The sequence below is a fragment of the Oncorhynchus masou genome, chromosome 6, assembly GCF_036934945.1.
Source record: "Oncorhynchus masou masou isolate Uvic2021 chromosome 6, UVic_Omas_1.1, whole genome shotgun sequence".
In the NCBI taxonomy this organism is placed as follows: domain Eukaryota; kingdom Metazoa; phylum Chordata; class Actinopteri; order Salmoniformes; family Salmonidae; genus Oncorhynchus; species Oncorhynchus masou.
This window is the reverse complement of record NC_088217.1, coordinates 77,210,202-77,237,672: the sequence shown is the minus strand read 5'-3', so window position 1 is coordinate 77,237,672 and position 27,471 is coordinate 77,210,202. Positions and strand designations below refer to the sequence as shown.

Below are 27,471 nucleotides of genomic sequence, written 5' to 3'. Positions count from 1 at the left end.
GTCTGACGCTATGCAAACAATCTGCTTTTTTGCTGACTGCCCTGGGAACACACACACATCTGCTCTGTACTAGGTGCAGGGGGCAGGGTGAGAAGCCATGATGGAACTGCCTATGACCGGAGACACTTCTGCCGCACTGAGGACTTTTACTTTGAAATGTATGTCTGTTTTAAACAACTTTTACTTAGATTTTTTTCCCCCTTTCATCTGATGTTTTACTTCCAGGTTGATAAGGCTTCAGTAGATGTTCTTGTGTTCGCATGGCTTCCTTCTTCCTTTCTATCTTTCCTTTGTTTTCTTTTAAAAGTGAATTCAAATAAAGGCGATTTAAGGTTGGAGAGAGAAAATGAATGGCGGATACAACACAATAGTGCGTCGAACAAAGATTTTCATGTTTTGTTTTTTGGTGCAATTTTTTTGTATATAGATTTGACTAAACAGTGTGTTCTAAATAGTATGTAGTATGCTTAGTCATAGTACATAGTTAATACGATGGCCTCTTTAGTCTCAGAATGTCCCTCTCCTGTGGTTCACCCCTGTGGCTCACAGTAGTAACTACACAGTAATGTTATGTTTCTCCTCTCCCGTGTGTCTGTGCATGTGTGTGTGTTGAATGATGATTGTCTTGAAATTCACAGATCCCCAGATGAAACCAATAGCCAATGAGATCCCAGCCTTGACTTTAAAGCCCCTCCCCCTTAGTCACACACATTTCAGACCACCAGCCAACACCCAGTCCGCAGTGATGTCATCAACCATGATGTCATAATAGGGTTCCCTTCTCCCTTTGATGAACACACACACACACACACATACACAGCCAAATAGATGCTTTGGAACCGACTCCACTGTGACACTAACATTTACCCAAATGAAGGTAGAGAGATGGAGAGGGAGATGGAGAGAGAGAGGGAGATGGAGAGAAAGAGAGAGGGAGATGGAGAGAAAGAGAGAGGGAGATGGAGAGAGAGAGGGAGATGGAGAGAAAGAGAGAGGGAGATGGGGAGAGAGAGAGGGAGATGGAGAGATGGAGAGAAAGAGAGAGGGAGATGGGGAGAGAGAGAGGGAGATGGAGAGAGAGAGGGAGATGGAGAGAAAGTGAGATGAGATAAGCCTGCTTGGCAATTCAGGGAAACAACTGTGAAACAAATGCTTCTTCTCAAATATGGACCTGACACACTCACACACACAGACACACACACCGGCGATTTCCCATTATCTAATATGTGGGGGCGGCATGACGATATGAGGTTAGAACTCTGGGCAGGAACTCATGGAATGAAGAGCAATGTGGCCAGGACAAATCGAGACATACTAGAACAGATTGAATGTGTGTCTGCAATGCCCTTCTATGTGCTAGTGCACTGCTTTAGGCCAATCCTATATGGATTAGTGTGCCACTCCAGATTTAGTGCTAGAAACACACTCTGAATGTGGACATACTACCGACCACTCTCAGATCCATCCCAAAAGACACCCAGTTCACAATAGAGTTCACTATTTCAGCCTCTGATTCACTACAAGTGGTCCCATTCATAAGCAGATGTCCCACTCACATGCAAACATACATACCCATGCATCCGCACACGTACACACAAGCACACACACGGATACACAAGTACGCACACGTACACACTAGAAATAGTTCAGGCATAAGGGTGTGATGTCCTGACCAGCTGCTCTGACAGAGAGAAAGAAAGAGAGAGAGGGCTTGTCTGTTCTTGTCAGGGTACGGATGACTCCTTTGAACTCTTTTGGACTCCCACAGTTCCAGCGCTAGATCGATAGGAGGGGGTATCTCTGCACACACAGCTCTTAATATGTCTTCTACGATGTCATATGTCAATGCTTTCCACCCATCAAAGAGTTACAGGGACAGGGGGTACATGATTAGAGCGAGAGAGGGGGTGAGGGAGGGAGAGGGAGAGTGGCAAACAAACATGCAAACACCCCCCAAGATAAACCCGAATTCAGTCTGCACTGCAACGGGCGGAGCGTGAGAGGAATGCGACAATGTTTATTCAATGCAAGCAGTGACCTTTGTTCAATGTCAACGTGCCTATGTCATTTTATCTACCCCAAATAGTCTAAATAGTATGAATGGCATTTTGATTGTCAGAAATCTTCGAACTGCCTGAGGGTGAGCAGCAGGTATGTAGGTTTACAGTCTAAATAGGCTACTAGAGATAAATTAACAGGATTTATTTCTCAGACATTTATTTTCACTAATGACTTGCATTGGAATGTTTTCTAACATAAATTGCCAAGACTGCAGCTCACGGTCAAAGCTGTGATGTATAATGTTCTTCTGTTGAGTTACGGCACAGGGCTACAAACAATCTAGTTTTATTGTTATGTCTATTTGAGACCATGCACAATGAAAACATAAACTCAGAGGCTGAATCTGATGCATTGTACCAGAAAACAAACAGGTCACGTCGGTCCCCATGCAGTCCCTGGGCAGGTGTACAATAACACATTCATCATCCATACAATAGATGAGTCATTTGCAGTACAACAGACATTATATGTAATACAAAAGTTTCATATCCTCTTTATTTCTAAACCCTGGCCAACCCTCCTGCAGGATTACCCACATTCAGCGGTCTCCAGGATTACCCTGGAGACCGCTGCAGGCTTTTGCTCCTGCCCTGCATTAAGACGAGCCCCACATGCCAACAGGTATGCTCCTACAAAGCCCGTCTCACCTCTGCCACCAATTTGACAGGTTGATTTTGAGAGAGAGATTGAGCTGTATGGGGCTAGATCCATGGATCAGCTGGTGCAGAGGCCAGAGCACTACTCCTTGCAACACTAAATCCCAGGCCTTGGCTGGGGGCAGAAGTAAGTCTAGCTCTAGGCCTTGATTCAACAATGATTGAAATTAAAAAGTAATTTCCGATTGAGCCGATATATGCAGCGTTTTACCATGAATGCAGTATCTGAACATTGCCTTTACATTTCAATCGCGCTAAACACTGGATCTGCAGCACCACGGGTAGAATCTAGGCCCTACTCAGAAACACACAGCCCCGTGCTTCAGTAGAAGTGGGTATGCGTGGTATAGAAGGTATTACGGTAGAAATGGGCGGGCTTTAGCCTCCATGTGCCGCCGCAGGGTTTTGATTGACAGCTTGGATTGTCCCGGAGAGCGCGCTGCGCGGGCAGAGTCTAGGCAGGGGGATCCAACAACCAGCCCTGGAGAAAAAATAACACACAGCAGCGAACGTCTGTTTCAAGATTATTTTATTGCAGTGAGGTGAGTTCTATTCTCCACTTGTATGTTGTTCTGTTGCATGTTGAAACGACTTATTAGAATAGGACATCGTCTTAAACTGGGAGTTAAGAAGTTTATGGGGATTGTGAGAGTGCTTGCTTATGGAGCTGTGACGCCGGCATACTGTCTCGGTGAGCTGGCGAGATGAGAGGACAAGGGAAAACTGGCTGGGGGGGGGAATCGAAACTTTTAGGGATTTTTTAAACTTTTTGTCCGAAACTGCGTGGAAAGTTAAAAAAAAACATGGCCATTAAAGTTTTGGTTTTTATATCGCAGTTATTTGGGAATGTGATGTCGTTTGGAGGATTTTGTTTGCGTTGTGGGCAATTTCTACTTTATTGCGAAAAAATGTTTTTTCGTCTTCGCAGAGACTGACGTTGAAAGAGTGAGTGCGCAACAGGCTAAAACGCTCTTTATCTCAACGTTTCTCTCTTTTTCTCCACTGTTCTTTACATAACAATCTACAGGCCCCGCTGTCTCTGTTTAAAAACACTGTTTTAATTGATCAAAGTGAAGTATGTCTGTTTTACTTCAATATTTTTTCTACTTGGATTGCAAGATGCTGATGTGACGATTTGGCAGGGGTTATGAAATGGTGTGAACGGAGGAACACAATGTAGCTCTTTATTGCATGAATTATTTTACCGATGGTGACTTGTTATTGCATACGATCACAACGCACTTTTCCTAGACTGTGTAGTTTGTAGCGGATTGAAGAGCGGATACTATGTCTGAAGAGGAGAGCGGTCTCTCAACTCCAGCATAGCCTGGCATTCCAGTAAGCCTGCCTGTCTGTTCTCTCTCTCCTTCTCTCTCTCTGTCCCCCCCCCCCCTCTCTCTCTCTGCAGACGTGGAAGTCCAATGCAGTTACTTCATGTGCTTAATGATTTTGTTTCCGAACGACAGGCCTATTGTTGTCAGACTTTTTGAAAACGATGCATCACTTTATTATTTAGAAAACGTTTTTTATTTTTCACCGATGAGTTGATACCCTTAGTTGAAAGGAAACTTAGTTTTAAGTAGGCTACAAGCTAACTTCATTTTAGGCTATTATGGAATATGCTTGTCATTATCCCTGGGGTGTTGTGTCACCGTTACATAGCCGGTATAACGTTGTTAAGTCGTTCTGATAATACTGCTATTTCGTCGAGTTGCGAACGCTGGATCTAGAGGGGAAATTTAAGAAAAATTGCACGAGTAACAAACACGCACAGAAAATATGAGAAATCCGATCCCAAATAGATGACGTCAGATGACATTCCTTTGCTGTAAGGCTGATGTGGCCTTCTGTGTGCTGTGAGTGTGCTTTTATCCTGGAGTAGGGACGTCTCAGACTCTTTCTCGGGAAAAATCCGCGTCTGTGATTTGCAGTGAATCTGATTTCTACACTTCTAGATTAAGTTCTGAAGAGTTTTACATCTTTGGAAGAACTCCTGTGTTTGTGACCCATAAAATATCCTAATATGTTGCCTGCCTTTGTCAGCTATATAATTATAATGATTTAATCATTTCATTTTTGTGTTGAGGTATTGGCATATGGTTGTCAGGTGTTGTATCAACTGCTCTATCAGTGTGTGTGTGTGTGTGTGTGTGTGTGCAGTTTCAGCAGCAGTCTATCCTCCCATGAGGTGTTGCTTATCAGGAACAGCATTACAATAACATAACAATAACAACAGTAACATTATAGGATTACACATTAGAATAACATCAGTAACAATAACAAAACTGTAACTTTCCTACTGCCATCATAACTAGAAGGTGACTGACCTGGAGGTGTTTTGGCACTAGCATGGCTGGGTAGGGGTTTTTGTTCCTAAACTGGCTACAGGTGTGTGTGTTGGAGAAGGGGGGGCGACGACGACAGTCTTTAGGCCTGTCTCTGTCTGAGCCTTGCAGGCCACCATAGGACCGTGTGGGCGGTCTGGTCAGCTGGCAGCAGCTTCCTGCTTCCTGTGGCTGAGACTTCTCATTGGTCACGCTGGGAGAAGCATTCTTTTCCACTGTGGTCATGTGGTTAGCATCTGGAATGGACAGGAGAGAGATGTCCTCAGAAAGGTCTGGAACCTAGAGATGCAACATATGGGTACTTCCTGAAACAGACTGAACAGTGTCAAAGTCTGAATTAGATGTATTTATTCAGTGGAAGAATGACACATTTTTCTCCAAATCTTAAATTAATTTTACACACACACTCGATAACCACCAGGGAGCAACCAGCTGGTGAAATATGACTTTCATTTATTTAAGTTAAATACCTTTTGGTTAAAGTGGCATTTTAAAGGTTTTACTTACCTAAGTAGTGCTAGGCGATATGGCCAAAATATCATGTCATTGTATTTTTCAAAATGTTGATTGTATGCCAGTATTTGACGGTATTTTATGTTTTTGATTCATAAAAGTTCTACATTTGATGTATGAGTAATGCGTGACCCCAGGGCCCTCTAAATGATTTCAGTGGGTCTTTCTCCATTCCGATTGTTTTATCAATTTCTGCATTTCCTGCACTCATTTGAGATCATTTCCACACTGCCACGATATGGAAAAATACAAAAATACTAGGCCTTATTTTTAACCAAATGTTGCAATTGCGATTAGATTAAAACATGGGTGAACTCAGTACTTTTATAAGCATGTTAGCCAGCTAACTAGAGATTAGCATTCATGGCTAACATGATGTAGCTTAACTTGCTAAGAATATACTAACTAGCTGTTTGCAGATGTAAAAAACACAAACTAATATTGTAATTATAGAACACTTGTGGATTTATATTAATAAGAGCAAAGTGGAAACCACATCGTTGTCAATCAACATTGTTGCATGTGCTGCATTGACCATGCAGACTGAACGCAAGTGTCTCGTGGTCAAGCAACAACAAATGCTCTCCTTGAGTGACGAAGTGGGACTCTGTGGAAAGCGGCATGGAGAGAGAGGGAGGGGATGACTCATGTAGAGGAGTAAAACTATAGAAATGGACGTTACACAGCGTATCACATTTAACAAACCCAACATTCAAATACCGTCTTAGAAGGTAAAGTAAAAACCCAAACCGGTCCGTGCATCAATATCGGTATAGTAAACTAAGGTATACCGCCCAGACGACTTTGTGTCAGGAGTGTGTGTTCAGAGAGAGTGTGTTAGGTTCAGTGTCTGTGTTGACGGATAATTGTCTTGACATTCTCAGAACTCCAGACCAAGCTGATAGCCAATGATGTCCCAGCCTTGTGTGTATTCATGAAAAGTTTATCTCCACTGGCTGCCACTGTGCTGAGTGGTTCTCCTCCCTATTTTGTCCCCCTTGACCGAGCAACAGAGCAGTCACAGAAAGGTTCCATCTGATTCACAAACAGTGGCCTTCTCTTTATCTGCCTTCATTTCACACTCACTCACTCTCTCACTCTCTCACTCTGAAGGCTGGATCGTTGTTGAAGGATCCCAGCGCCTTATGTTTACTTGGCACAGACCTGTAATATTTACCCTCCTCTTTCTTTCTCCCTCTCTCTTTTCACCTCCCTCCTCCTCCCCTTCCCCACCTCTCTCCTATTTCCCCTCCCATTCAATTCAAGGGCTTTATTGGCATGGGAAACATGTGTTAACATTGCCAAAGCAAGTGAGGTAGATAATATATCAAGTGAAATAAACAATAAGAATTAACAGTAAACATCACACATACAGAAGTTTCAAAACAATAAAGACATTACAAATATCATATTATATATATATATATATATATCTATATATATATATATATATATATATATCAGTGTTTACAATGTACAAATGGTAAAGGACACAAGATAAAATAAACAAGCATAGATATGGGTTGTATTCACAATGGTGTGTGTTCTTCACTGGTTGCCCTTTTCTCGTGGCAACAGGTCACAAATCTTGCTGCTGTGATGGCACACTGTGGAATTTCACCCAGTAGATATGGGAGTTTTTCAAAATTGGATTTGTTTTCCCATTCTCTTTCTTTTACTCCCTCTCTCTTTTCACCTCCCCACCTCTCCTATTTCCCCTCCCATTCTCCCCTTTTCTCCTCTTGGTGATTTCCTGCATTGTTGACAGTTGATTTAGACAGAGATAAAAGAAGTCTTTCACCCCCCCCCCCCCCCATTTCCAACCCTCTCTCTCCCCCTCTCCTTTCCTCCCTCTTTCTCTTGTCCCCTGTGCCCACATTGGGGATGCAGGGCTCTATGTCTCTCTCAGACCATGAAGAGAACTCTACCGTATCCTATGGGTGGCACTGTAGACGTTCGGACTAGCTAGCAGTGTTAGCTTATCCTAGCATTGCAGCTAACATCCTCCTGCATTATTGTAGTGATTTTCATTGCTGACAGTGTTAACTTTCCCTAGCGTAGCTCCGTTATTAATATGTCACTCATGGCAAGCAACATTATCTTCTCCTTGCCTAGCCGCCAACAGCGGAAGGTAAACGTGTGTTTGTCTCGTTGGTCGTAGTGAGTGAGCATGTCTACGTTAGTACACACACACACACACACATCTGTGACATAACTCACATTTTCGTGCCTGCATTAGCATGCTAGGCGTGTTAGCATGGCTATGGAAAGTTCCATCTGCTCTTAATGGATGTTTTATGCAGGTGTGTGTTTCTCGTATGTGTGTGTTTGTGTGTGTCAGTATCCTGCTAAATCTTCTTCAAAAGGAAATAGAAATTGTAGCTAAATTGCTGCAATAACTCAATACATCGTTGTAAAAACATTAGCATCAACCAGGCCATGTCACACCCCCCTCCCCTACTTACCTCTGTCATTTATACCTCTCTTCCCACTTTTCTTCGCCCCTCCTTGCCCCCAAGCATGACCCCCCACAAATCATCACATACCCACACACACCTCCCCCAGCCTGGGGTCACAAGGTCAAATTCCTCCTCCTCAATCAGGCCTCAGGATTTGTATGTGTAGCCCATACATAGGTGTGTAGCGTGCCAGTTCCATTCCCACTTCACTGCAATGTCCTTTCCACTCTTTGGGACTAATTCCATATTATTCTAACGGATTAACTCTCGGCCCTTCCTTTGTCTCACATACATGCCCGCTCACACACCCACACTAAGGGAGAGCAGGCATTCTGAGGATATATTCCAACACACAGTGGAATGTGTATCCTGAGAGGAATGTGCATACTTTTCCACTGTGATCTCTGTCTCTCACTCACTCACTCACTCACTCACTCACTCACTCACTCACTCACTCACTCTTGCTCTCTCTCCTTCCCTCCCTGATTCAGGTTTCAGTCTTTTACGATGACTAAATGTCACACTGTGCAATGTCAGCTTGGTTAGATTGTACAATTTGCTTCAGTTCTGTTGTCACATTCTGTCGTTTGCTTGCGAGGCTAAGTCAGCTATATAGCGGCGTATTTGATCCTCGCATGTTCGGAAAAAACTTAAGGTATACGTCCAGAAATCATTTTCACATATAGACTTTATATGTCTGAACTTCCCAAAAATAACATGGCTCCTGTGGTACTAGGTTTATTTTGTGAATTTATCAAAATCCCATTAGGTCAGATGACATGTAGTCTAAACAAGATTATTAAGGAAATTGTTCTTCTTGAAAAGCATGTTAACGCTTCAATCAAACTATTATATTCATCTGACTATTCACAAGAATCATATTGACGTGTGCACACTTAATGCCGGCCATGTTCCTATTGGTCGGTCACCGGGATCGGCTCGTAACACCAGCCACACTACACGATAAAGGCTCAACGTTTCTGACGGAGCCTAGGACCGCACGCAGCGGTGCTTAATCGGCAGACGTGGAACCCTGTCTCACTGAACGAGCCGAGACGTCCGACCGTCATTTGCGACTAGAGAATTAGCCCACAACGTCCACATTTTACCGGGACGCCAAAGTCGTCGCTGAAAATGGCTAAAATCATCAAGTTTGTGCTTTAAGGCCTTAAAGGGGAAGTTCACCCAGAAACACTTCCGGGACCTTTCTAATGCCTGACCATTGTCATCACCCCAGACAGTTTGTAGGTCCATCGCTTGAGTATTTGGATGTAGTTTATAAGCTAATTCTACCCCGTAGAATCGTCTGATTGACATCATGGAGGAGGTCGAGCATCCGACCGACGATGCAGAAGAACAGGACCTCTGTGTGTGTGTGTGTGTGTGTGTGTAAACATCAACCCTGGGGTTCTGGAGACGTTTTTCAGAATGCCCTGGATCAACTGGAAGCACTTGCCACACCTGACAGCCCAAATGGGAAGCTCTCTAAAAGTGTTTTGGAAATTGGGATATGTTTTATGATTCCTCTCTAAGATGCAAATGAATAGCCAGCTAATGATACCCAACTGTATTTTCTAGTAACCTGCCTACACTCTATAATGTAACTGTAACTGGCTGCTGTAGTCTCCCCTTGAAGTTAGATCAACTCGGTCCACTGTGTGTAAAATGAGTGGATGCGCCACGTGAATAGAATGCGTACTTCACAATATGGACTAAATGATCAATATTGTATATTACCACTGTAAGAAGTATAAAGTCAATAGTGTTAGTGAACAAAATGTAGTGGTGTATAGTTAAGTAAAAAATACTTTGAAGTACTACTTAAGTAGTTTATACTTAAGGGGTATCTGAACTTTACTATTTATATTTTGGACAACTTTTACTTTTACTTCAGTACATTCCTAAAGAAAATCATGTACTTTTTACTCCATACATTTTCCCTGACACCCAAAAGTACTCGTTACATTTTAAATGCTTAGCTGGACAGGAAAATGGTCCAGTTCACGCACTTATCAAGAGAACGTCCCTGGTCATCCCTACCTCCTCTGATCTGGCGGACTCACTAAACACACATGCGTTGTCTGTAAATGATGTCTGAGAGGTGTGCATGAAAATGGTGCCATCTGGGTTGCTTAATATAAGGGATTTGAAATGATTTCTATTTGTACTTTTGATACCTAAGTATATTTTAGCAATTGCATTTACTTTTGATACTTAAAATTAAATAAAACCAAATACTTTTAGACTTTTACCCAAGGAGTATTTTACTGGGTGACTTTTACTTGAGTCATTGTCTATTAAGACATCTTTACTTTAGGGGTGGCAGTGTGGCCTAGTGGTTAGAGCGTTGGACTAGTAACCAGAAAGTTGCGAGTTCAAACCCCCGAGCTGACAAGGTACAAATCTGTCGTTCTACCCCTGAACAGGCAGTTAACCCACTGTTCCCAGGCTGTCATTGAAAATAAGAATTTGTTCTTAACTGACTTGCCTGGTTAAATAAAGGTAAAATAAAAAAATAACTCTTATTCAGGTATGACAATTTTTCCACCACAGTTTTTTTTTTTTTTTTGCTGCAATTGCCAGTCTAGCTTTTACACCACTAATATGTTGATTAGCCTGTAAACCCACATACTAAAGAGGAAGACAAACAGCCTCACCTTTTCAACAATGACTTGGCCATACAGTCTTCAAGTCTATAAGGCAAGAGAGCGGTCAATCATTTTGTGCCATCATCAGTACGGCTTTGAAATAAACAGGCCTAAAGATCCCTGAGCCCATTGTTATATTTGATGTTGTATAGGCCTAGACTGATTTTGTTCTTTTGATTGTTGTATATAACATTGTGATATAGTTATTTTAGTTTTGACAATACAGACTGGTTTCCTACGGGATGACTTTGGAGAGGATGCTGAGGGTAGAACGTCTCGGTCGAGGCCAACGCCGGGGACTCCCAGCCAGTGTGGTCGCGGCAATTCGATCTAAATACCCTGACCCCAACGCTGTCCCTAACGCTGACCCCAAGCTACGTTGGATTTAGAGGAGGCTCACGACAGTATACAAATAAATGTTTTAAAGAAATAACATTGTATTCCAAGTTTTTTAAATAAATACTTTAAACACATAATAAACTATAAAGACATTGTAAAACATAATTAAGCAATAAGGAACATGGGGTTGTGGTATATGGCCAATATATCCTATCCTGTTCCTAAGCACGATGCAACGTGGAGTGCCTGGATACAGTCCTTAGCCGTGGTATATTGGCCATATACCACAGACCCCTGAGGTGCCTTACTGTCAGCTCAGGGATTCAATCTTGCAACCTTTTGGTTACTAGTCCAACACTAACCACTAGGCTACCTGCCACCCCATTAGTTACATTAGTTATGCTCTGTTCGTAAGCAAGCTACCATGGACAGTGGTGTCGCGACAGTAACAGGTGGGAGAAGTCCTGTTTCCATCTCCACAATCGACTCATGCAGGCTGTTCTCGATCAACACATACCAATCTTGTTGAGCCACTTGTGTGCAACATAGATATTGACTGGCCTGGCCCCCCAAAGCCTGGACCCTGGGACAACTGTACCTGGTGACTGACTGCCGACAACATGTCTTGGATGTGGAAGCCTTCTACAAACGAGGTCAACAGACACCATGGTTGGACTAGTAACCGGAAGGTTGCAAGTTCAAATCCCCGAGCTGACAAGGTCGGGGATCTGTCGTTCTGCCCCTGAACAGGCAGTTAACCCACTGTTCCTAGGCTGTCATTGAAGGTTAAATAAATAAATAAAAAATTCTATCCAACTCAACTTGCCTCTGCCACATCCACAAAAGCCAGTCCCTCTCCCCAGCCCTTCTCTCACTAGACTGTAGTGCATCTTGCTGGATGTCTGGCTGCTCCACAAAGTACTCTGCTTGGCTGTAGCTTCTAGGGAAATGGTTCTGCTTCAGAGCTTCATTTGTGTGTCCACATGGGCGTTCAGACTGAACCTGAGGGAAACAAATACAAACAGATGCTTTTATTTAGGTGTCTGGTACCCTGCAGATAAGTGATGTGGAGTAACGGTACCATCTACTGTCTACCTAGTGATGTGGAGTAACGGTACCATCTACTGTCTACCTAGTGTGAAGTAACGGCACAGTCACTGTCTACCTAGTGTGAAGTAACGGCACAGTCACTGTCTACCTAGTGTGGAGTAACAGCACAGTCACTGTCTACCGAGTGTGTGGAGTAACGGTACCGTCTACTGTCTACCTAGTGTGTTGAGTAACGGTACAGTCTACTGTCTACCTAGTGTGGAGTAACGGTACAGTCTACTGTCTACCTAGAGTGGAGTACGGTACGGTCTACTGTCTACCTAGTGTGTTGAGTAACAGTACAGTCTACTGTCTACCTAGAGTGGAGTACGGTACCGTCTACTGTCTACCTAGTGTGTGGAGTAACGGTACAGTCTACTGTCTACCTAGTGATGTGGAGTAACGGTACAGTCTACCTGTGTGTGGCGTAACGGTACAGTCTACCGCCTACCTGTGTGTGGCGTAACGGTACCGTCTACTGTACCTAGTGATGTGGTATAACGGTACAGTCTACTATATACCTAGTGTGTGGCGTAACGGCACAGTCACTGTCTACCTAGTGTGTGGCGTAACGGCACAGTCACTGTCTACCTAGTGTGTGGAGTAACGGTACAGTCTACTGTACACCTAGTGATGTGGATAGTGATGTGGAGTAAGAGTACTGTCTACTTAGTCTGTGGAGTAACGGTACGGTCTACTGTCTACCTAGTCTGTGGAGTAACGGTACGGTCTACTGTCTACCTAGTCTGTGGAGTAACAGTACCATCTACTGTCTACCTAGTGATGTGGAGTAACGGTACCATCTACTGCCTACCTAGTGTGTGGAGTAACGATACCATCTACTGTCTACCTAGTGATGTGGAGTAACGGTACCATCTACTGTCTACCTAGTGTGTGGAGTAACGGTACCGTATATTGTCTACCTAGTGTGTGGAGTAACGGTACCATCTACTGTCTACCTAGTGATGTGGTATAACGGTACAGTCTACTATATACCTAGTGTGTGGAGTAAACGGTACCACCTACTGTCTACCTAGTGTGTGGAGTAACGGTACCACATACTGTCTACCTAGTTTGGAGTAACGGTACGGTCCACTGCATACCTAGAGTGGAGTAACGGTACAGTCTACTGTCTACCTAGTGTGGAGTAACGGTACAGTCTACTGCATACCTAGAGTGGAGTAACGGTACAGTCTACTGTCTACCTAGTGTGGAGTAACGGTACAGTCTACTGTCTACCTAGTGTGGAGTAACGGTACAGTCTACTGTCTACCTAGTGTGGAGTAACGGTACAGTCTACTGTCTACCTAGTGTGGAGTAACGGTACAGTCTACTGTCTACCTAGTGTGGAGTAACGGTACCGTCTACTGTCTACCTAGTGTGGAGTAACAGTACCATCTACTGTCTACCTAGTGTGTGGAGTAACGGTACCACATACTGTCTACCTAGTTTGGAGTAACGGTACGGTCTACTGCATACCTAGTGTGTGGAGTAACAGTTCCATCTACTGTCTACCTAGTGATGTGGTGTAACAGTACCGTATACTGTCTACCTAGTGATGTGGTGTAACAGTACCGTATACTGTCTACCTAGTGATGTGGTGTAACGGTACCGTCTACTGTCTACCTAGTGATGTGGAGTAACGGTACCGTATACTGTCTACCGAGTGATGTGGAGTAACGGTACCGTATACTGTCTACCTAGTGATGTGGAGTAACGGTACCGTATACTGTCTACCTAGTGATGTGGAGTAACGGTACAGTCTACTGTCTACCTAGTGATGTGGAGTAACGGTACCGTCTACTGTCTACCTAGTGATGTGGAGTAACGGTACCATCTACTGTCTACCTAGTGTTGTGGTATAACGGTAAGTCTACTATATACCTAGTGTGTGGAGTAACGGTACCACCTATTGTCTACCTAGTGTGGATTAACAGTACCATCTACTGTCTACCTAGTGTGGAGTAACGGTACGGTCTACTGTATACCTGGTGTGGAGTAACGGTACGGTCTACTGTCTACCTAGTGTGGAGTAACGGTACTGTCTACTGTATACCTGGTGTGTGGAGTCACGGTACAGTCTACTGTATACCTGGTGTGTGGAGTCACGGTACAGTCTGTCTACCTAGTGTGGAGTAATGGTACGGTCTACTGTATACCTAGTGTGGAGTAACGGTACGGTCTACTGTCTACCTGGTGTGTGGAGTAACGTTAAAGTCTACCGTCTACCTAGTGTGGAGTAACGGTACGGTCTACTGTCTACCTAGTGTGGAGTAACGGTACGGTCTACCGTCTACCTCGTGTGGAGTAATGGTACGGTCTACGGTCTATTTAGTGTGGAGTAACGGTACGGTCTACCGTCTATTTAGTGTGGAGTAACGGTACGGTCTACCGTCTATTTGGTGTGGAGTACTGGTACGGTCTACCTTCTATTTAGTGTGGAGTACTGGTACGGTCTACGGTCTATTTAGTGTGGAGTACTGGTACGGTCTACCGTCTATTTAGTGTGGAGTAACGGTACGGTCTACCGTCTATTTAGTGTGGAGTAACGGAATTGTTATCAGTATTGTGTAAGTAACGTTATGGAAAAGGGAATTCCATCACAAAGCCAAATAAAAACCAAACCGTCAGTAGGACAGGATGACATTACCGTTAGAGTACCAAACAAAAAACCTGCGAATTACAAACAAATAGGGTCCTAAATGACCTGTAGTGACTAATGTTAGCAACAGGTGTTAGGATGCTAGCTAGCTAGTTAGGTGGCTAACTAACCTTGAATGGCTGGAGCTTTGTCCCACAAAATGATCACTGCACACTAACAACCGCATCTGGTGAATGACTTCAGGTGCTGTATCAACATCATATTCAGGCAGGAAATGAGTGATCTGTCTGATCTGACAGGGGCATTTTTGGTGATTTCGGGAAATGTAGCATTTTTACGTAAAAATACAGAAATCTAAATACGTAAACATTGGACCTAAAAACGGCCTGGGTTGATGGAAAATGGTCAGGCAATTGTTATAAAGGGCCCAGAGGTGTTTTGGGGTGACCTTCCCCTTTAACCCTCAGAGTGGAGAGAGAAGCTGTGGTGGAGTACAGTGTATGTCTATGCCATGATAGGGGCTGAGTATGTGTGTGTTGTGTTGGTGGGGGCTGGGGTTTGTGTGTCTGTATTTGAGGGCTTGAGCTGCCATTGCATAGGTCAAGGCGTCTGACTGCATGTCTGTGTCTGCATGTCTGTGTGTGTGTTGCTTCTGATGAGGAGGAAGTAGCAGTGTTTGCTTAAACTAAGCACGCTCAACCATGTGGGATGATTTAGCAGGAACAAATTCAACCCAACACCCTTCCCCCTGCTCTCCCCCTCTCCTTCTCTCCCTCTTCTTTTCACTCTGTCCCTTCCTCTTTCACTCCCTGATGATAAGAAAGGGGGAGGAAAGGAAAAGGGAGAGAGGGGAAGAGGTCAGAAAAGAGAGAATCATGTTTTGGAGGTGAGTGGGGACGAGGGAGGGTAAGGAGGAGGGTGGGATGGAAGGGGGGGAGGGAAGGAGGGTGGGAGATGTGAACAGAGCCATTTTTTTGTTTCCTGTTTGCCATCGAAGAGGGAGGGGCTTGGCAAAGCAAGCTTGCTTAGACATCATGCTCACCTTGATCTCTAACCCCAACCCTTAACCCCTGACCCTAACTGTTTGTCAGACCCCTTATGATCATTGACCCCACATCATTACAAATAACAGTCAATAAATCATGTTGATGTTCCGTCTGCTGTGCTGTGGTGTGGTGCTGTGTTGTGTATGTGCACTTGGACTTGGTGAATTTCCATATGATGGAGTGTGCATGAGCCTGTGGCCTGTGTGTGTTTTATATTCACCCCTGGTCTCAGTAAGGGTAGGTCTGTCTGAGCTCCTGAGATCCAGGGTGTATGGGGGGCTCACATAGAGCTCTCCCCAGGATCAATGCCTCAATTTGGGCTACATATGGCTCTGGCTCTGGAGCTGTGGGATTGGGAGAGGAATGAAGAGCTAGAGGAGGAGGAAGATAAGATGAGGACGGGGATGAAAAGGCAAGGGTGTGTGACTGCAAACATCAACAGAAGGCATTTGTGGGAAAGAGAGATCTGATTGGTCAAACCCATATACAGTTGAAGTTGGGAAGTTTACATACACCTTAGCCAAATACATTTAAACTCAGTTTTTCACAATTCCTGAAATGTAATCCTAGTAAAAAATTCCCTGTCTTCGGTCAGTTAGGATCCCCACTTTATTTTAAGAATGTGAAATGTCAGAATAATAGTGGAGAGCGATTATTATTATTACTATTATATTTTTTTCAGCTTTTATTTCTTTCATCACATTCCCAGTGGGTCATACGTTTACATACATTCAATTAGTATTTGGTAGCTTTGGGTCAAACGTTTCGGGTATCCTTCCGCATGCTTCTGACAATAAGTTGGGTGAATTTTGGTCCATTCCTCCTGACAGTGCTGGTGTAACTGAGTCAGGTTTGTAGGCCTCCTTGCTCGCACACGCTTTTTCAGTTCTGCCCACACATTTTCTGCAGGATTGAGGTCAGGGCTTTGTGATGGCCATTCCAATACCTTGACTTTGTTGTCCTTAAGACATTTTGCTACAACTGTGGAAGTATGCTTGGGGTCATTGTCCATTTGGAATACCCATTTGCCACCAAGCTTTAATTTCCTGACTGATGTCTTGAGATGCTGCTTCAATATAGTCACATAATTTGTGTTCTTCGGCTTGCAAGCCTCCCCCTTATTTCTCCAAACATAACGATGGCCATTATGGCCAAACAGTTCTATTTTTGTGTCATCAGACCAGAGGACATTTCTTCAAAAAGTACGGTCTTGGTCCCCATGTGCAGCTGCAAACCATAGTCTGGCTTCTTATGGTATTTTGTAGCAGTGGCTTCTTCCTTGTTGAGTGGCCTTTCAGGTTATGTTGATATAGGACACGTTTTACTGTGGATATAGATACTTTGTACATGTTTCCTCCAGCATCTTCACAGGGTCCTTTTGTTGTTGTTCTGGGATTGATTTGCACTTTTCGTACCAAAGTACGTTCATCTCTAGGAGACAGAACGCATCTCCTTCCTGAGCGGTATGACGGCTGCGTGGTCCCATGGTGTTTATACTTGTGTACTATTGTTTGTACAGATGAACGTGGTATCTTCAGCCGTTTGGAAATTGCTCCCAAGGATGAACCAGACTTGTGGAGGTCTACAATTTTATTCCAGAGGTTTTGGCTGATTTTCCCATGATGTCAAGCAAATAGGCACTGAGTTTGAAGTTAGGCCTTAAAATACATCCACAGGTACACCTCCAATTGACTCAAATGATGTCAATTAGCCTAACAGAAGCTTCTAAAGCCATCTGGAATTTTCCAAGCTGTTTAGAGGCACAGTCAACTTAGCGTATGTAAACTTCTGACCCACTGGAATTGTGATACAGTGAAATAATCTTTGCAAAGAATTGTTGGAAAAATGACTTGTGTCATGTGCAAAGTAGATGTCCTAACCGACTAGCCAGAACTAAAGTTTGTTAACAAGAAATTTGTGGAGTGGTTGAAAAATTTTGATTTAATGACTCCAAACTAAGTGTATGTAAACTTCTGACTTCAACTGTATCTCCATTGGTAGTGAACTTTAAAATAATTCACAGTGGGGATTGAACTTGGTCATAATAAACACATTTTAGGGGCCAAAGCAGGCATCGGGGTAAAAAAAGAGTCTGGCTGTCCTGGCGATCGTAATTTACATAGGCTTTCTAGGGCAGACCGGCACTTTTGGCACTGCTAGGTTGCTACGTGGAAGCCGACCAGAAGAGCTCGTGACTTCCCGCTCCAGACCGGACACTGGGGGCCTGGTCATACCTAGTTAGTTCGTACGACAGTGTGATTGTAGTTTGTGGTTCTTTTGTATGTTTTGATGCAGGAATGGAGTGGCGCTGTAGCTGTAAATTGTCTCTCTCTCTCTCTCTCTCCCTGGGCTGGCCTTAGCAGCTACGTGGCAGTAGCTGTGTGTGGCTGGGCAGGGGGCCAGGAGGCCAGGAGGCAGTAAACCCACAGCAGAGGTCCTGACAGCCCAGCCCCACACACACTCGCACGCGCACACTCGCACGCACACAGAGCCAGCCAGCTGCAAGAGGAGGTGGGAGGGAGTGCTCTTTGGAAGACACATCTGCTCAGCCTATAGACTGATAATATAATGCTAACACTGCTGCTTGTTTATGCTGGTTTGTGTGTGTGTGCGTGCGTGTGTGTGTGTGGGAGTTGTCCTTGTCTGGCAGTGTGAGTGTTATCTTAGTCCAGGCGTTGTGTGTGTGTTATATAACTCAGTCTGGCCATGGGAATACACTGCTGTTTCACTTCTCTTCCTCCTCGTTCTACCTCGTTCTAACTCTGTCACAGCCTATCAGAGAGCAGAGGCCTATTTCAGCCAATCAAACGCCAAGTGTCAAAGTTGTCTCTTTCTTCTTTTCTTTGTGTTTGTTTCAGAGGAGTCAAAGTAGAGAGAGGAGAGGAGTGGAGATTGAAGGAGAGAGAGAACCCAGAGAGATTAACAAGAGAGAGAGAGATGTCTGAGAGACAGTGAGAGGAGAGAAAGAAAGAATAGATAATGAAATAGAAGGAAAGAGGAGTGAAGGAAAAGAGGAGTGAAGGAAAAGAGGAGTGAAGGAAAAGAGGAGTGAAGGAAAAGAGGAGTGAAGGAAAAGAGGAGTGAAGGAAAAGAGGAGTGAAGGAAAAGAGGAGTGAAGGAAAAGAGGAGTGAAGGAAAAGAGGAGAAATGGAAAAAGGAGAGAGAGAAGTGCTGATCCTGTCATTTCCTGGGCCAGGTACTGACACGTCTGAAGTCAGCGCCTTCTGAAACACACACGCACACACACATCCCGTCTACTGAATCATCTACAGAATGACTGGTATTCACAGGGAGTAGGAGAAAGGAGAGAGCCTGGTTCCTCTCTAGGTTTCTTCCTAGGTTCCTGCCTTCTATGGAGATTAACCAGGATTCTGTCAACTTAGAAACATGTAACAGTCTGTCTGGTCTTGGGCTGGGTGGAATACTGTATTTTACTGTATACCGGTATTTATGTACAGACCGGTTTGGGTTTTTTACTTTACCCTCTGCAACGGTATTTCAATGTTTGGTTTGTTACATGTCATACACTGCGCCGTGGGTAATGTCTGTTTTTATAGTTTACTCTGCTACTTGAGTAGTTTATCTCCTTAGGCATGGGCGGTATACCGTATATACAGTATAATGTATACCGGGGTATTTGGAAAAAGCCACGGGATGGTTTTTCAATACCGTTAAAAGTTTGCTCTCTTTTTTTTTTATACATTTGAATATTTGTAGCTACTTTTTAAGTAAATACGTGCAGTCAACTTGTGCAATATGTTAGGAGATAAAGAATATGGGGGTTCTTCATTTCACCTGTCACATCATTTTTCATAATGAAGCTTACCGGTCGTCCCCAGTCTCGTGGTGTTTGTTTACAAGCACACAACGACGAGAGACCAGAGCCTTGTGAGTCACTCACTGTTGTACAGCGCGCGCCAGGTGATCTAGTGACAGTATGGAATTCACAACTAAATGTTTGCCAGCTGCATATCTTTTAACTGTTAAGTTAACTCTCTAAAATGTGCTAAATGCTCTGCAGCTGTGTGTTTGGTTTGCTAATTTAGTAGCTAGCTAGGTGGTTAGATTCTGCTAAAATCAAGCTTTGTTTGGTAACAGCAGAGAATCCCTGCTGGATGAAGAGACTTGCTGTCTAGTATTTGTTTTGTTACAGCATTTTTTTAATGACTAGAACAACTTTATGAGCTGGGATGTCTGTACTGCTTGTTAGCATTGCTAACCTTCAGATTACAAAGGCTCAGTGGGGGTTGAAAATAGCTCCCCCTGTGTTCAGTGACGGTATTACCGAATATCCCGGTATGGCAGAAGGTCGGCATGAAGGTATGACAATCTGGACTCCACCCACCCAAGCCTTTCTCTCCCTCTCTCACCAAGCGCCATCCCCTGTCACTTAGGGAGCACAGTTGGGGAGGCAGGTTAGAGTGTTGGGCCAGGAACCGAAAGGTTGCAAGATCGATTCCCCGTGCAGACAATGTAAAAAATCTGTCGTTCTGCCCCTGAACAAGGCAGTTTACCCACTGTTCCTCGGCCGTTAATTGAAAATAAGAAATTGATCTTAACTGACTTGCTTAAATAAAAAAGGTTTTGCTCAACGACGCCAGTTTAGTGACTTTGTCGCTATATTTAGCGAGTTTTCAGACCCCTCCAGTGATTTTTTGGGGGGTAAAAGAGACAAATGTAGTTACTTTTCAGGCTGCCTTTGGGAGCTTTGCCACTGATAGTTTCTATGGTTTTGACCGTTTAGCGACTTCACCCACTAGGTTCTGTCGCAGACTAGAGGAAAGCTGTCTGAGCAGCAGAAGTCACAGCAAGGCAGAGAAGCACGAGGAGGGAGTGTGTGGCGGGAGAGGGGGTGAAAACGCTATGTCGGGTAACGCAGCTGAGCCACAGCAAGGCAGAGAAGCACAAGAGGAGGGAGTGTGTGGCGGGAGAGGGGGGAGATGTCGGGGGTGAAAACGCTATGTCGGGTAACGCAGCTGAGCCACAGCAAGGCCGAGAAGCACAAGAGGAGGGAGTGTGTGGCGGGAGAGGCAGGGGTGAAAACGCTATGTCGGGTAACGCAGCTGAGCCACAGCAAGGCAGAGAAGCACAAGAGGAGGGAGTGTGTGGCGGGAGAGGGGGTGAAAACGCTATGTCGGGTAACGCAGCTGAGCCACAGCAAGGCAGAGAAGCACAAGAGGAGGGAGTGTGTGGCGGGAGAGGGGGTGAAAACGCTATGTCGGGAAACGCAGCTGAGCCACAGCAAGGCAAATTGGTGCTGTGACATCGTCACGGCAACGGCAAAAACGTAATCTAGCGACAAATCAAGGAGTCAGTAGCAATTCTCACTGAGACCGCGAGACCACTTGCCGTTCGCTCTTCAGTCTGCATGGTCAATGTAGCAGATGCAGCACGATGTTGATGACAACAGTGCTGCTTTCCACTTTGCCTCCTAATTTCTGGCCCCTATCATGCAGCCCTACATGGCAGTGTGGAAATGACCCCAAATGACCTGGAAATCAGAAATGGATGAAAATGCTGAAAAGTGTTTTAGGTTGAAGTTTGATTAAACAATCAGCATGGAGAAAGACCCATGGAAATCACTTAGGTTGGCAACACACACATTCTAACGTCACTCACTGCTTACTATTCAAAAACAATACAACATGATTGTTTCTCATAAGGAAATTAATAATGGTTTAAAAGGTTGATCGCAGAATGTAGTTATAAGAGGAGTAGTTATACAAGTATGTGATTGGGCCATTTGTTATTGTATATTCATATACATCATTGTTCATATACCGCCATACCGTAAACATTTCGACATATTATGATATGTAGTACTGTCTGTTTATACAACATTCTTACAGTTGTAATGTGTGTGTGTGCGTGCCTGCCCGCGTGTCCTCCTATTTCATTCCTCAGGTGTTAAATCAAGGCTCTCTCAGAAAGCCTACCCCCAAGGCCTCAGCTCTCACAGTGTACATAGGGACCTGTGTGTGTGTGTGTGTGTGTGCGTGCGTGGAGGCATTCCACCCCACCCGTGCTGAGTTCCTCTCTGTGGATGACATATCATTACTGCAATTACAGGGCAGAATAACTACAACTACGAACATGCACGCACATACCCCCACACACACAGCCTTTCTCTCTCACTTGTAGGTATAGAGACGGCATACTCTGTTTTGAGCGAGTACACACACACACACACACACACACTCTGCACATGTGGCAGAAAGCTGGCAGTCCAGGGAATCCTGGGAGAGTCCCGTCACCTATAAAGAGCCTCTCTGTCTCTGAGTGTGTGTTCTCCCCAAAGTTAACATTCTTACCCTGTTCGCTCTCCCCTCCCCCTCCTCTATCTCCACCCACCTCTCTCCAGTCTCTCACAAAGGTGTGTGTGTGTTCTCCTGGTCTGAATACCTTTTGTGGGGTCAGAACAGTGAGTGATGATTTCCTAGCCACTGTGCTTCTACATCTGCTTTGCTTGCTGTTTGTGGTTTTAGGCTGGGTTTCTGTACAGTACTTTGTGACATCAGCTGATGTAAGAAGGGCTTTATAAATACATTTGTTTGATTGATTGATTGTGCGTTTCTCTAGCTATTGATCTGTAGTTGGCTTAAGTGTTGTTGTCGTTGATAATGCCTGAAGATTTCTCTGGGCAGGTCACATGGTGTGAGGGATGTTTCAGTTGTGTTATGGTCTAGGAAAAACTCCAGGCCCTAGTGATGTCATCTCACCTCGTCTGCGAGCATTTGGCTCCTCTCTCTACTTTAAACACACACGCACACCCACGTGCACGCCGGAGGAAACCGCCAGCAGTATGCATACGTGCATGTAGTCTCCCTTTTTACAATCCTTCATTCCTTCTTTCCCAGGCACTGCAGTTGTTCTTCTCTCTCTCTCTCTTTACAGTCTCTCTCTCCTCTCTCTCTTTAGTCGCTCTCTCCTCTCTCTCTCTTTAGTCTCTCTCTGTCTCTCTTTAGTCTCTCTCTGTCTCTCTCTCTGTCTCTCTTTGTCTCTCTCTGTCTCTCTGTATCCCTCTCTCTGTATCCCTCTCTCTGTATCCCTCTCTCTGTATCCCTCTCTCTCTATCCCTCTCTCTCTATCCCTCTCTCTGTCTCTCTCTCTCTCTCTGTGTCTCTCTCTGTGTCTATCTCTCTGTCTCTCTTTCTATCCCTCTCTCTGTCTCTCTCTCTTTCTATCCCTCTCTCTGTCTCTCTCAATTCAATTCAATTCAAGGGCTTTATTGGCATGGGAAACATGTGTTAACATTGCCAAAGCAAGTAAGGTAGATAATATATCAAGTGAAATAAACAATAAAAATTAACAGAAGTTTCAAAACAATAAAGACATTACAAATGTCATAATGTCAAATGTCATATTATATATATATATATATATATATATATATTTATATATATTATTTATATATATATTATTTATTTTATATATATACAGTGTTTTTACAATGTACAAATGGGAAAGGACACAAGATAAAATAAATAAGCATAGATATGGGTTGTATTTACAATGGTGCGTGTTCTTCACTGGTTGCCCTTTTCTTGTGGCAACAGGTCACAAATCTTGCTGCTCTGATGGCACACTGTGGAATTTCACCCAGTAGATATGGGAGTTTTTCAAAATTGGATTTGTTTTCGAATTCTTTGTGGATCTGTGTAATCTGAGGGAAATATGTCTCTCTAATATGGTCATACATTGGGCAGGAGGTTAGGAAGTGCAGCTCAGTTTCCACCTCATTTTGTGGGCAGTGAGCACATAGCCTGTCTTCTCTTGAGAGCCATGTCTGCCTACGGCGGCCTTTCTCAATAGCAAGGCTATGCTCGCTGAGTCTGTACATAGTCAAAGCTTTCCTTAATTTTGGGTCAGTCACAGTGGTCAGGTATTCTGCCGCTGTGTACTCTCTGTGTAGGGCCAGATAGCATTCTCGTTTGCTCTGTTTTTTTGTTAATTCTTTCCAATGTGTCAAGTAATTCTCTTTGTTTTCTCATGATTTGGTTGGGTCTAATTGTGCTGCTGTCATGGGGCTCTGTAGGGTGTGTTTGTGAACAGAGCCCCAGGACCAGCTTGCTTAGGGGCTCTTCTCCAGGTTCATCTCTCTGTAGGTGATGGCTTTGTTGTGGAAGGTTTGGGAATCGCTTCCTTTTAGGTGGTTATAGAATTTAACAGCTCTTTTCTGGGTTTTGATAATTAGTGGGTACCGGCCTAATTCTGCTCTGCATGCATTATTTGGTGTTCTACGTTGTACACGGAGGATCTTTTTGCAGAATTCTACATGCAGAGTCTCAATTTGGTGTTTGTCCCATTTTGTGAAGTCTTGGTTGGTGAGCGGACCCCAGACCTCGCAACCATAAAGGGCAATGGGCTCTGACTGATTCAAGTATTTTTAGCCAAATCCTAATGGGTATGTTGAAATTTAGTCTCTTTCCAGTCTCTCTCTTTCCAGTCTCTCTCTCTCTCTCTTTCCAGTCTCTCTCTCTCTCTTTCCAGTCTCTCTCTCTCTCTTTCCAGTCTCTCTCTATCCCTCTATCCCTCTCTTTCCAGTCTCTATCTGTCTCTCTCTATCCCTCTCTTTCCAGTCTCTATCTGTCTCTCTCTATCCCTCTGTCTCTCTTTCCCGTCTCTCTCTTTCCCGTCTCTCTCTTTCCCGTCTCTCTCTTTCCAGTCTCTCTCTGCCTCTCTGCCTCTCTGCCTCTCTGTCTCTTTCCAGTCTCTCTCTCTCTCTCTCTCTTTCCAGTCTCTCTCTCTCTCTCTCTTTCCAGTCTCTCTCTCTCTCTCTTTCCAGTCTCTCTCTCTCCTCTCTCTCTCAATTCAATTCAAGGGGAAACATATGGCATAGGAAACAAGTGAAATAGATAATAAACAAAAGTGAATTAAACAATAAATAAAATCAACATTAAACATTACACTCACAAGTTCTCTCTCTCCCTCTCTGTCATGTGAGGGAGACTTGATGTGGGTCAGACAGTCTGTTAGGTGGGTGAGAAGCCTCGGGTCAGGAGTGACAAGCTGACGTGTGTGTGTGTGTGATGACTGTGGTATGCTGAATGACTATGTTCTCTTTATCTGTGGGGAAGTGTGTGGGTGTATGACACCTTAGTGTCTCGTGTTTATTGTTGTATTAGAGAGGCACTCTTACACAGGACTCTCTGTCTAACAGCACACACATACACACACACACTCCAGACAAGTGGATAATTGTATTCCTGTGGAATTTTCCAATCAGACTTTTATCCTCTCTGGAAATCAATACTGTCCCTTATACAGTACACTAGGGAAGGAATTGTGTGTGGGTTTCCGTGTGTGTGTGGGTTTCCGTGTGTGTGTGGGTTTCCGTGTGTGTGTGGGTTTCCGTGTGTGTGTGTGTGTGTGTGGGGGGGGGGTTTCCGTGTGTGTGTGTGTGTGTGTGTGTGTGTGTGTGTGGGGGGGTTTCCGTGTGTGTGGGTTTCCGTGTGTGTGTGTGTGGGTTTCCGTGTGTGTTTTTCCATGTGTGGGTTTCCGTGTGTGTGGGTTTCCGCGTGTGTGTGGGTTTCCGCGTGTGTGTGGGTTTCCGCGTGTGTGTGGGTTTCCGCGTGTGTGTGTGTTTCCGCGTGTGTGTGTGTTTCCGCGTGTGTGTGGGTTTCCGTGTGTGTGGGGGGTTCCGTGTGTGGGGGTTCCGTGTGTGTGTGTGTGTGTTTCTTTGTGTGTGGGGGTTTCCGTGTGTGGGGGGTTCCGTGTGTGTGTGGGGGGGCATTTCCGTGTGTGTGGGGGTTTACGTGTGTGTGGGTGGTTTCTGTGTGTGGGGGGGGGGTGTTTCCGTGTGCGTGTGTGGGGGGTTTCCGTGTGTGGGGGGTTTCCGTGTGTGTGGGGGGGGAGTTTCCGTGTGTGTGTGGGGGGGGGGGGTTACCGTGTGTGTGTGTGTGTGGGGGTTTCTATTTGTGTGTGGGGGTTTCTGTTTGTGTGTGTGGGTTTCGTGTGTGTGCGGGTTTCCGTGTGTGTGTTTCCATGTTTGTGTGGGTTTCTGTATTTGTGGGTTTCCGTATGTATGTGTGTGTGTGTGTGTGGGTTTCCGTGTGTGTGTTTCCGTGTGTGTGTTTGGGGGTTTCTGTTTGTGTGTGGGATTCCGCGTTTGGGTTTCCGCGTGTGGGTTTCCGCGTGTGTGTGTGGGTTTCCGCGTGTTTGTGTGTGTTTCCGCGTGTGTGGGTTTCCGTGTGTGGGGGGGGTTTCCGTATGTGGGTGTTTCCGTGTTTCTGTGTGTGTGTGTGTTTCCGTGTGTGTGTGGGGGTGGGTTTCCGTGTGTGTGTGTGCGTTTCCGTGTGTGTGTGGGTTTCCGTGTGTGTTAGTTTCTGTGTTTCCTTGTGTGTGTGTGGGTTTCCGTGTGTGTGTGTGGGTTTCCGTGTGTGTGGGTTTCCGTGTGTGGAGGTTTCCGTGTGTGTGTGGAGGTTTCCGTGTGTGTGTGGGGGTTTCCGTGTGTGTGTGTGGGGGTTTCCGTGTGTGTGTGGGGGTTTCCGTGTGTGTGTGGGGGTTTCTGTGTGTGTGTGGGTGGGTTTCCGCGTGTTTGTGTGTTTTTCTGTGTGTGTTTCCGCGTGTGTGGGTTTCCGTGTGTGGGGGGGTTTCCGTATGTGGGTGTTTCCGTGTTTCTGTGTGTGTGTGTGTGTTTCCGTGTGTGTGTGGGGGTTTCCGTGTGTGTGGGTGGGTTTCCGTGTGTGTGTGGGGGGGGGGGGGGGTTCCGTGTGTGTGCGTTTCCGTGTGTGTGTGTGGGTTTCCGTGTGTGTTAGTTTCTGTGTTTCCTTGTGTGTGTGTGTGTGGGTTTCCGTGTGTGTGGGGGGGGTTTCCGTGTGTGTGTGGGGGGGTTTCCGTGTGTGTGTGTGTGTGGGGGTTTCCGTGTGTGTGTGTGTGGGGGTTTCCGTGTGTGTGTGTGGGTTTCCGTGTGTGTGTGTGGGTTTCCATGTGTGTGTGGGTTTCCGTATTTGTGGGTTTCCGTGTGTGTGTGTGGGGGTTTCCGTGTGTGTGGGTTTCCGTGTGTGTGTTTCCATGTGTGTGTGGGTTTCTGTATTTGTGGGTTTCCGTATGTGTGGGTTTTCGTGTGTGGGTTTCCGTGTGTGTGTTTGGGGGTTTCTGTTTGTGTGTGGGTTTCCGTGTGTGTGTGGTGGGGGTTTCCGTGTGTGTGTGTGTTTCTGCGTGTGTGTGTGGGATTCCGCGTGTGTGTGTGGGGGTTTCCGTGGGGGTTTCCGTGTGTGTGGGTTTCCGTGTGTGTGTGTGTGTGTGTTTCCATGTGTGTGTGTGTTTTTCCGTGTGTGTGTGGGTTTCCTTGTATGTGTGGGTTTCCGTGTGTGTTAGTTTCTGTGTTTCCTTGTGTGTGTGTGTGGGTGGGTTCCATGTGTGTGTGGGTGGGTTTCCGTGTGTGTGTGTGGGGGGGGGTTTCCGCGTGTGGGTTTCCGCGTGTGTGTGTGGGGGGGGGGTTTCCGCGTGTGGGTTTCCGCGTGTGTGTGTTTCTGTGTATGTGTGTGTGTGTTTCCGTGTGTGTGTGTGTTTCTGTGTGTGTGTGTGTGTGTTTCCGTGTGTGTGTGGGTTTCCCTGTGGGTTTCCGTGTGTGTGTGGGTTTCCTTGTGTGTGTGTGGGTTTCCGTGTGTGTGTGGGTTTCCGTGTGTGTGTGTGGGGGTTTCCGTGTGTGTGGGGGTTTCCGTGTGTGTGTTGGTTTCCGTGTGTGTGTGTGGGTTTCCGTGTGTGGGTG

The 27,471-nt window shown here is 45.1% G+C and overlaps 1 protein-coding gene across 1 annotated transcript in view; it reads left to right on the top strand.

The window, feature by feature from the left end:
* The first annotated feature begins 3,184 nt into the window (after positions 1–3,184).
* Positions 3,185–27,471, top strand: part of LOC135541702 (fibronectin type III domain-containing protein 3B-like) — a 159,115-nt gene continuing 134,828 nt past the window's right edge. The window contains exons 1-2 of the mRNA XM_064968014.1: positions 3,185–3,259; positions 18,119–18,954. The gene's annotated coding sequence lies outside the window, so the exon portion shown is untranslated. The remainder of the gene's footprint in view (positions 3,260–18,118; positions 18,955–27,471) is intronic.